The following is a 9589-nucleotide window of genomic DNA, read 5'->3' on the forward strand; positions in this document are numbered from 1 at the left end:
GAAATCATAATATTATTAAGGTCTACATTCAATTGATAAGATGTAACACAAGTTGCTAACTTTGTCAAAAATGAGAACCCTTAGAAATGGGCGTGCCATTTGATAAATCCTTCAACAGGCTCTTGCCATAGAGCAACAGATTTTTTTTATCATATCAGAGTTTTCAACCTTCATATCAGTAACACAGGTAATGGGAACAAGAATGATTTATTTCCAACAGGTTACTGAAGTGTTAAGTTATAAGTTACAAATATAAGAGCAATACAATCAAAGAAGGAGAAGAAATCAATGAACCCAGACCAGAGAGAAAAAGCATCAAGTCCATAGAAGGACCAGGAGTCAGATAAACCCCATTCATGTTTTGCATTTAGTACATTGCTACGTATTAAACACTGGATGAAGTGGTGAGCTTTGTTGAATCTCAGTTTTCCCACCTCTGGAATATTCAATGACTGGCTATTATGGTCAACTGGAATTTCATGTATAATATTAAGCATATCTATTATATTACCCTATAACCTTAAGTAATGTGAAAGTTTTAATGTTGGGGACTGAATCAAGGCCTTACATGTGCTAACCATATATCCAACATCACATCAAGCTGCATCCCAGCTCAGTGTGAGTTTTATAGTAGTCTAAAGAAATTTTGGTACCAAAATATCTTTGACAAAGAAAACTTGGAGGTTGAGAAAAGAGCTCAGTGGTTCAAGATTTTACTGAGCAAATGTGAGGATCCAAGTTTGTGTGTCCAAACTCAGTGCCAGGAAAATTGACAGCCTGACTGTAATCCCAGTGTTTAGAAGACAAAAACTGGGAATCCTATTTAGCAAGCTGGCTAGCTAGCTTAGGTGTATCACCAAGCTCTGGGTTCAATTGAGAGACCCCCGCACTAATGTGGAGAGTAATTGAGAGAGACTTCTGCCTTGGGTACACACACACACACACACACACACCACACCACACCACATGTACTCATACGCTAGCAAATATGAATGCACACTACATGCATATTGTAAAAAAATTAATTTATGAAATTTATGTGTATCCAATTAAGTTTCATATAAAAAATCAGTCTTTCAGGACCTAAAACTGGAAAGCTAGAAACTCATTATTTTTGATCTCTACTTCATTTTCAAATCTGTGTTCTTCTCTCTCTAGTAGTTGGGTTTTCTTGGTCAGATAACAGATTTACAAGGTTGCTAAGTTTAAATCTAAAGTTTGCATAAGCTTTCATCTCGTCTCAGCAACTCACAATTTTAGACTGGCTATGGCTTTTCTACTGTCAAATGTGATAGCAAATCTGCTCAGATTAGAAAGAAGTGATTGAACTTTTTACCCAGCCCTTTCTTAGTACAAGAAGGTATAAACAGTTTTTAATCTAGAAAGGATCATGTGTTGAGAATAAAGCCCATAGTAATTGGAATATGATGTCCACCCTTTGATATGAAAATATATCCATTATGAATTGGTAGAATCCACTGTTGGAGTAAGGAAAGCCAAGCATCATGCCATGTACAGTCAGTGGACAATTGCTGAACAATGTCAGCTTATACCAGCCCTCCATTTCCTGCTTTAGTTACGAATAAAATGTTTTTTTTTCGAGCCTCTAAAAGTACCTGCTTAACTTATCTAGTTTTTTTCTTTTCTATTTTTTTAAAAAAATTAGATATTTTATTTATTTACATTTCAGATGTTATCCCTTTTCCCCATCCCCCCCAAAGCCCTCTATCCCATCCCCCTCCTCCTGCTTCTATGAGGGTGTGCCCTCACCCACCCACCCACTCCCACTTCCCTGCCCTAGAATTCCCCAACACTGTGGCAACCAGCCTTCACAGGACCAAGGATCTCCTCTCCTACCTATGTCCAACAAAGCCATCCTCCCCTACATATACAGCTGGAGCCATGGGTCCCTCCCTATGTGCTCCCAGGCTGGTGGTTTAGACCCTGGGAGCTCTGGTTGGTTGGTATTGCTGATTTCCCCATGGGGCCACAAACCCTTTCAGCTCCTTCAGTCTTCTCTCTAACTTCTCCATTGGGAACCCATGATCAGTTCCATGGTTAGCTGTGAGCATCATAAGCTTTATCTAACAAGTAGTCTGTAGAGTGGTAACCAGTACAAAGAAGTCTAGAAAGCACTGACTCAATCATTTTACCCTACTTCTCTGCTGGATAGATTTATATCAACTTGATACATAGGACTCTTAATTGAGAAAATGTCTCCAGAAGATGGGCCTGCAGCCAAGTCTTTGGTGCATTGTCTTGGTTAGTGATGAATGGGTAGAATACAGCCTACTATGGGTGGTGCTGCCCCTGGCCAGGTAGTCCTGGGTTCTATAAGAAAGTAGACTGAGGAAGCCATGGGGATCAAGCCAGTAAGCAGCATTCCTCCACAGCCTCTGCATTAGCTCCTGCCTCCAGGTTCCTGCTCTGCTTGAGTTCCTGTCCTCATTTCCCTTTGTGATGAACAGCCATGTGGAAGTGTAAGCTGAATAAACCCTTTCCTCTCCAAGTTGTTTTTTTTATTACATTGTATATCACAGCAAGAGAAACACTAAAAACAAAACAAAACAAATCAAAAACTTCTGAAAGAGGGAGTATAAGCCTTAAGAGAATACGAATGTTTTGTTCGCTTATGCATAGCTCAGGCTGCATTCAAAATTGCCAGACTGAAGAAGGTGGCACTCAAACACATAAAAAGAAAAGAGAGAGAGAGAGACTATTTGTTCAAAGTAAACAGATAAGATAGGTTTTAAACAAATCTTCTTGTTGCTCACCTTATTCCAATATTTACACCTCTTTTAATGTTTTTGAAATAATGGGTGCACATATGAATTCAGTTTTTTCTCAAAGAAATATTCACTCAATTTCAGCAGTATCTATCACTTGAAAATGATGTTTACTTCCTGTGTGTTGCTTTTATATACAAAATACTACAAAACAATCTGCATTTGATTTAATATACTCAGTAACAGGGGCAATATAGAAGAAGAAATCCCACCCTGTAACACTCATCAAGACATTACTTTCTGAAACTCAACCGAACTTTTTGACTAATTTATAATCTCATAGCATTATATACTCCTAATTTGATGCAATACAGGAGAAATACCACTTTCTAACAGTTGAAAAGTCATTGTTACCTTCTGAAAAATCAAGCACAAATATTTGAATAATGTTATATTCTCATTCCATTATATATGCCTAATCTGATACATTTTGACCTAAAGGATTATACCACCATTCTTCCTGTCTTATTTTTTTCCAAAATCAGAGTCATGTCTCATCCCAGGGTATAGCAAATTAGTAAACTATCAAGTCCAATGTTTTATCATGTTGTTTATTGATCATCTTCTTCTCTTATATGTTAAACACAAAAATAGCGTGTGAGAGATGACCTAATAACCTAAACGTGTGAATCTTTTATGCTTTATGAAAAATGTGGATTGGGGAGATGTCATCAAACTGTGAAATTTAAAATGTAGTAATTGTCTTGGATAACCTCAGTGGGCCCAATTCAGTGACACAAGTTCTTTAAAAAGCTGGACCCTGTGTAAGAGAGAAAAGTGATACAGGAACAATCAGAGTGAGGAGGTAGGGCCGAGTAGTAGAAAATTATATATAAGGACTGTGTGCTACACACCTGTGGGTTTTCCTCAACTAAAAACTTCTAAAGAAACAGAGATCTCCATCTCACCATAACAAGTAAGTGATAATTATTAAAGGTATGACTCTGGGGGCGGAGGGAAACACCCTCTTGGAGGCAAGGGGGAGGGGGAATGGGATGAGGAACTGTGAGGGGTACTAGGAGAGGGCAATGACAGGAATGTAAATAAATAAAATTAATTTTTAAAAGATCAACTTTAGAAATCTCATGAACAAAAGTCAAATTGCAAAACAATAATAAGGATTTTAAAACAAACAAAAAGCATAACCTTTTCTCTGTAATGAAATTGTATACATTTCAATCAACAAACACCATGCTGAAAACAAATGCTTACAGATGGGTTAAATAGCTGGAAGTTGGGGGAACAGCTATAGGAAAACAGAAGTTTTCACCTCAAAAAATCGCATTCTATTCTGAAAGGGAAATATGTGGACTTAGGTTAGAAGAAAAACAACTCTGTATGTGGACAGGATTGACAGCAAGTTTATGTTTGAGCATACATGAGTAAGAATATTTGAGGAAAAGAGTGGCATGGGCATCCAAAGATGTCAAAATGGGTGACTTTTCTGTAAATCTATTACTAGTTCCTTAGCTGAGGTGATGATCTGAGGGAGGGTAAGTGTGAGTGGTAAGCAGAGACTAGAGGTTCGTTCTCTTCTGGGGTCACTATTTTTGTATATCGAGCTAAGTATTTTTAAAGGCTCCAAATTGCGGTATAAAGCAGGAGGAACAAGCAAGGAAATTCATAAGACGTATACAATCAAGACTTGGAAATTGGTTAGATACAAAATCTAAAACAACTCGCTCAATCTTATCCTCGGCTGTTCCACAAGACTCCACGAGCTCCGCCTAACGTTTGCCTGTGGCTCTCCATATCTGTTTCCATCAGCTGCTGGGTGAAGTCTCTCAGGAGACAGTTATGTTAGGCTCCTGTTTACAACCATAACAAAGTATCACTAATAGTGTCAGGGATTAGTTCGCACCTCTCCTCGCCTAGTCCAGCCAGCCGCATCCAGCCTCTATGTCCATCCACTTCGGCTCTGGGTTCACTGCCTACCCTGGCCGCTGGGCTCAGGTGCGCCTGAGCGCAGGCCACATCGCCTTGAGCAGCAGCAGGAGCCTCTGTGGCCTGGGCCTATGCAGACCTCGTGTGGCCGTGCGCTCTGCTTACGGGAGCCCGGTGGGCGTTGGCATCCGTGAGATGACCATCAATCAGAGCTTGCTGGAGCCGCTGAGTGTGGACATCGACCCTACTATCTAGCAGGTGCTTCAGGAGGAGCGTGAGCAGATCAAGACCCTCAACAACAAATTGGCCTCCTTCATTGACAAGGTATGCTTCCTGGAACAGCAGAACAAGACGCTGGAGACCAAGTGGGCACTGCTGCAGGAACAGAAGTCAGCTAAGAGCAGCCAGCTTCCTCACATCTTCAAGGCCCAGATTGCAGGACTGAGGCAGCAGCTCGAGGTACTGCATCTAGAAGGGGGCCATCTGGAGGTGGAACTGCAGAGCATGCAGGATATGGTGGAAGATTTCAAGAATAAATACAAAGAGGAGATCAACCGCTGCACGGCTGCTGAGAATGAGTTTGTGTTGCTGAAAAAGAATGCGGATGCTGCTTACATGAACAAGGTGGAGTTGGAGGCCAAGGTGGATGGATAGTCTGCAGGATGAGATTTCTCAAGAGCCTTCATGAGACAGAGTTAGCAGAGCTGCAGTGGCAGATCTCAGACACATCTGTGGTGCTGTCCATGGACAACAGCAGCTCCCTGGATGTGAATACCCTCATTGCTGTTGTCTAAGCTCAGTATGAGGAGATGGCCAACCATAGCTGGGCAGAGGCTGAAGCCCGGTACCGGACCAAGTTTGAGATACTCCAGGCCCAGGCTGGAAAGCACAGGGAAGACCTTCGAAACACCCAGAATGAGATTGCAAAGATGAATTGCTTCATCCAGAGGCTGCAGGCAGAGACTGACACATTGAAGAATCAGCGTGCCAAGCTAGAGTCCAGCATCGCCGAGGTGAGGCTGAGGAACAAGGGGATCTGGCACTCAAGGATGCCCATGCCCAGCAGGGGGAGCTGGAGGCTGCTCTGCAGAAGGCCAAACAGGACATGGCCCGGCAGCTTTGAGAGAACCAAGAGCTCATGACACCAAGCTGCCCCTGGACATCGAGATCGCCAACTACTGAAAGCTGCTGGAGGGCAAGAGCCGGTTGTTTGAAGGCGGAATGGGACCTGTGAACATCTCTGTTGTGAATTCTACTGGGGGCAACAGCAGCAGGCTTATCTTTTGGGGAACCAAGGGAAGCAATGCTCTGAGATTTAATGGGGGATCCGGAGCTCTCAGGACCTATTCCATCAAAACCACATCTACCACCCACAGGGGCACCCACAACTGAGCACTGCAACCAAGCTGTGGGCTTGGAGAGACCCCATACCCCTTTGTTCACATACAGAAAGACCCCTCTTGTCTCATGTCCCTGTCCCAAGCCTGGAAGATGGTCTGAAACTGCTGTTGGCTTTAATAAAGTGCCTCTCTGAGACAGCTGCATCGGGAAAAAAAATTGTGTCAGGGATTGATTCTGTCACATAGGATGGGTTTCAAGTTGGGCCAGTAATTGGTCGGCCATTCCCTCAGCCTCTACTCCATCTTTATCCCTTCACATCTTGAAGGCAGAACAAATTTTGGATCGAAGGTTTTGTGAGTGGTTGATGTCTCCTTTCTTTCATTGGAAGTACCACCTGGCTGCAGGAAGTGGCCACTTTAGTTTCCATATATCCAGCTGCTAGGAGTCTCAGCTAAGGTCACAAGAAGACCTACAAAGTTGACTAACATGGAACCTTGGGGGCTTCAAGAGACTGATCCACCAACCAAAGAGCATGCAGGGGCTAGACCTAGGCCCCTTACACATTTGTAGCAGATGTGCAGCTTATCTTCATGTGGATCTCCTAACAGTTGGAGCACGGGCTGTCTCTGACTCTGTCTGTCCCCTTTCCCTAACTGGACTGCCTTATCTAGCTTCAGTGAGAGAGGATGCCCTTTAGTCCTGCTTTAACTTGATGTCCCAGGGTGGGCTGAGGAGAAGGGGAGGTGGTAATAGGGGAGGGGTTTGTGAGGGCCAAACTGGGATGAGAGGAAGAAGGGGACTGGGATCGGGATATAAAGTGAATTAATAAATTAATGAAAAAATGTTTGAGACAGAAAAAATAATACAAAAATGACTTAAATTTTTCAATTAATCAAAAATCTAAAAGGGGAGATTGACTGGACTTCTGGATTTAGTGTGTGGTATATTTTTATATATCAAACCTGATACATGAAACTGGAGATAGGTCTGACCTTGAACATTTAAGAGTCAAATGGGGGAAAGGTGAAAACACAGTTCAGTGATTAAGAGCGTTTGCTGTTCTTTCAGAGAATCCTGGGTTGATTCCCAGCACCCATTTCATAGCTAAAAATCTTCTGTAATTTCAGTTCCAGTGAATCTGATGCCCTTTTCTGATCTCCAAGGGCAGCAAGTATACACAAACATACATACAGGAAGAACCTACATAAAATACTTAAATCCTTGTCCATGTCTTGTTTAGGTGACCATGTTGTTAAGGTTTCATTGGTATAGATTCCCCAAGAGTGGGAGAAACTAGTCTTCCAAAAGGAACAGGCCTCCAACTGGTTATCCAATATAAAGAAGTCAGAACTAAAATCACATACATACAAGTAACATTATATGGATTGTGAATATCATATGTATATTCTTAGGACTATATATGTAACAATAATTAAAGAAACAGAAGCCAGAGGCCATAAATTTTGAGAGCAAGAGCTAGAGTACATGGAAAAGGCTGGAAAGAACAGAGGGAGACGGGAAATGATGTAATTATATTTTAATATCAAAGGGCAAAATTTATATATAATAACAACTAAATTAAATAAATAAATTTCATAATTAGGGGGAACGTCAAATGGGGGAAGACAGGTAAAACCATTTCCAAAGATAACAGTAAGTGAAAACTCAAAAGTCTTTAAAATTCTGGAGGATTTAAGGGGACAAAGGTAACTAAAAGAGGAACCAGGAAGAGACTGAAGTTCAGCTGGCAAAGTATAGAGAACTCAGGAAAGAGTGGATCTAGGATCTGTAAAAGAATGGATTCTAAGAGAGAAGAATGAGAAATGGCGACTCTTTGTCTTAGTTTTTGTTTTACTGCTGTGAACAGAGACCATGACCAAGGTATCTTTTATAAAAACAACATGTAATTGGGGCTTGCTTACAGGTTCAGAGGTTCAGTCCATTATCATCAAGGCAGGAGCATAGCAGTGTGCAGGCAGGCGTGGTACAACAAGAGCTGAGAGTTCTACCCAAAAACAAACAGGAAAGGACTAGCTTCCAGGCAGCTAGAAAGAGGGTCTTAAAGCCTGCACCCACAGTGACACATTTACTCCAAGGCTACACCTCCAAATAGTGCCACTCCCTGGGATAATCATATTCAAACCACTATACTCTTCTTAATCAGACCTCGTGTCACAAGAAAAAAAAATCCACAGCTTTAATTTCACATTTACTAATGATGTGCACACATGGAAACATCAGCCAACTGTATGTTCTTTGGTACCAATTAATCTGAAAGGTCAATTCCACTCTATTTTCCACCTCTAACTGTGCTCATTTAAATTATCCAATCTAGCCCACCAAAGTGTTAAGAAAATGTCAAAAAGCTAAAATCACAGGCCACTGCAAAAACCACAGAATGCACCAGCACTTAGCTCCCTAGGAAATGGAGCACTACAGAGTCTAATGGATTTCCATTTTTGACCCCAAGAAATATATGACACTTCAGATAAGGCATATACTTATTCTATTGCTTCTGCCGTGTTAGGAGAATGCCTTGCTTTATGAAAAAACAATCTCTCCCATCTTCTTTTTAAAAATGTTTTCATTCAGCTCAGATGCAGGAGGAAAAATATCTGGTTAGAATCTGTGGCCCTCAGCTCTTCAGCATGGCCATGACAGCTGCTGTAAAGCTGTAATCTAGACTTCCATTTAGAACTCTGATAGAACACTGTCAGCACTTTCCAGGCTGTGGGAAAAACAAGTCCTCTCATAATGCACTACTTTTCAAAATGCAAATGGATACCATACCTTTTGGGGAATTTAGTAGCAACTACCAAAGTTATGAATGCTTTGACTTTTTGACCCAAGAATCAAATTACAGGGAATTTATCCTAAAGATGTACCTATACAGATAAGAAATGTATTATGTACAGGGTTATATGGTAAAATAATCAAATTATGGAAACAAGTTTTTGTACCAAAGGTGATGATTAAATATTATGCAGGATAATGATAAAAATGGCTTTAGTCATATGGAAGAATCCCAATTGCCAATGAAAATGAATGACAAAATACAGTTTAGATCATACAGAAGGTATTTTATGTAAGAAATGATGGAAATAATATACTACTGTGAGTGTACTTGCAGGAAGAGCAATCGAAGAATTTACAAACTACAAATATATGTGTTTAACTGTAGGGCTTTCAGGTTGCATGGGGTAAGAAATCGTCAGAGACAGGGTGAGGGTGAAACTTCTTCGAAAAATAGCATTGTAATTCTTGGAGTATTTCTCAAAATCTATTTTGATTAGTCACCCCTCCTCCCCCGTATCCTCACACATACATTCCCACCTCCATAACTATCAAAGGGCCCTTTTTCTTTCATTCTAATACCCATAGAGTCTGTTGTGTTATTCAAACATTCTTCGGTGTGTGGCAATCCTCTGGGACACAGTGGACCTACTATGTGCTACACTCTTAAATAACAACAACAACAACAAAAACAAAGATAAACCCGATTCTCTCATTTCCAGAAGCAATTAGGTACCAATACCACCTTTTGGGGTGGGACTCCATGTCCCCCTCCCCTCTCTATG

The 9589-nt window shown here is 41.1% G+C and overlaps 1 pseudogene; it reads left to right on the forward strand.

The window, feature by feature from the left end:
* Positions 1-4685: 4685 nt before the first annotated feature.
* On the forward strand, positions 4686-6062 carry LOC114634725 (annotated as a pseudogene).
* The last annotated feature ends 3527 nt before the right edge of the window (positions 6063-9589 follow it).

This window comes from Grammomys surdaster, unplaced genomic scaffold (assembly GCF_004785775.1).
Source record: "Grammomys surdaster isolate TR1022 unplaced genomic scaffold, NIH_TR_1.0 1065, whole genome shotgun sequence".
In the NCBI taxonomy this organism is placed as follows: Eukaryota; Metazoa; Chordata; class Mammalia; order Rodentia; family Muridae; genus Grammomys; species Grammomys surdaster.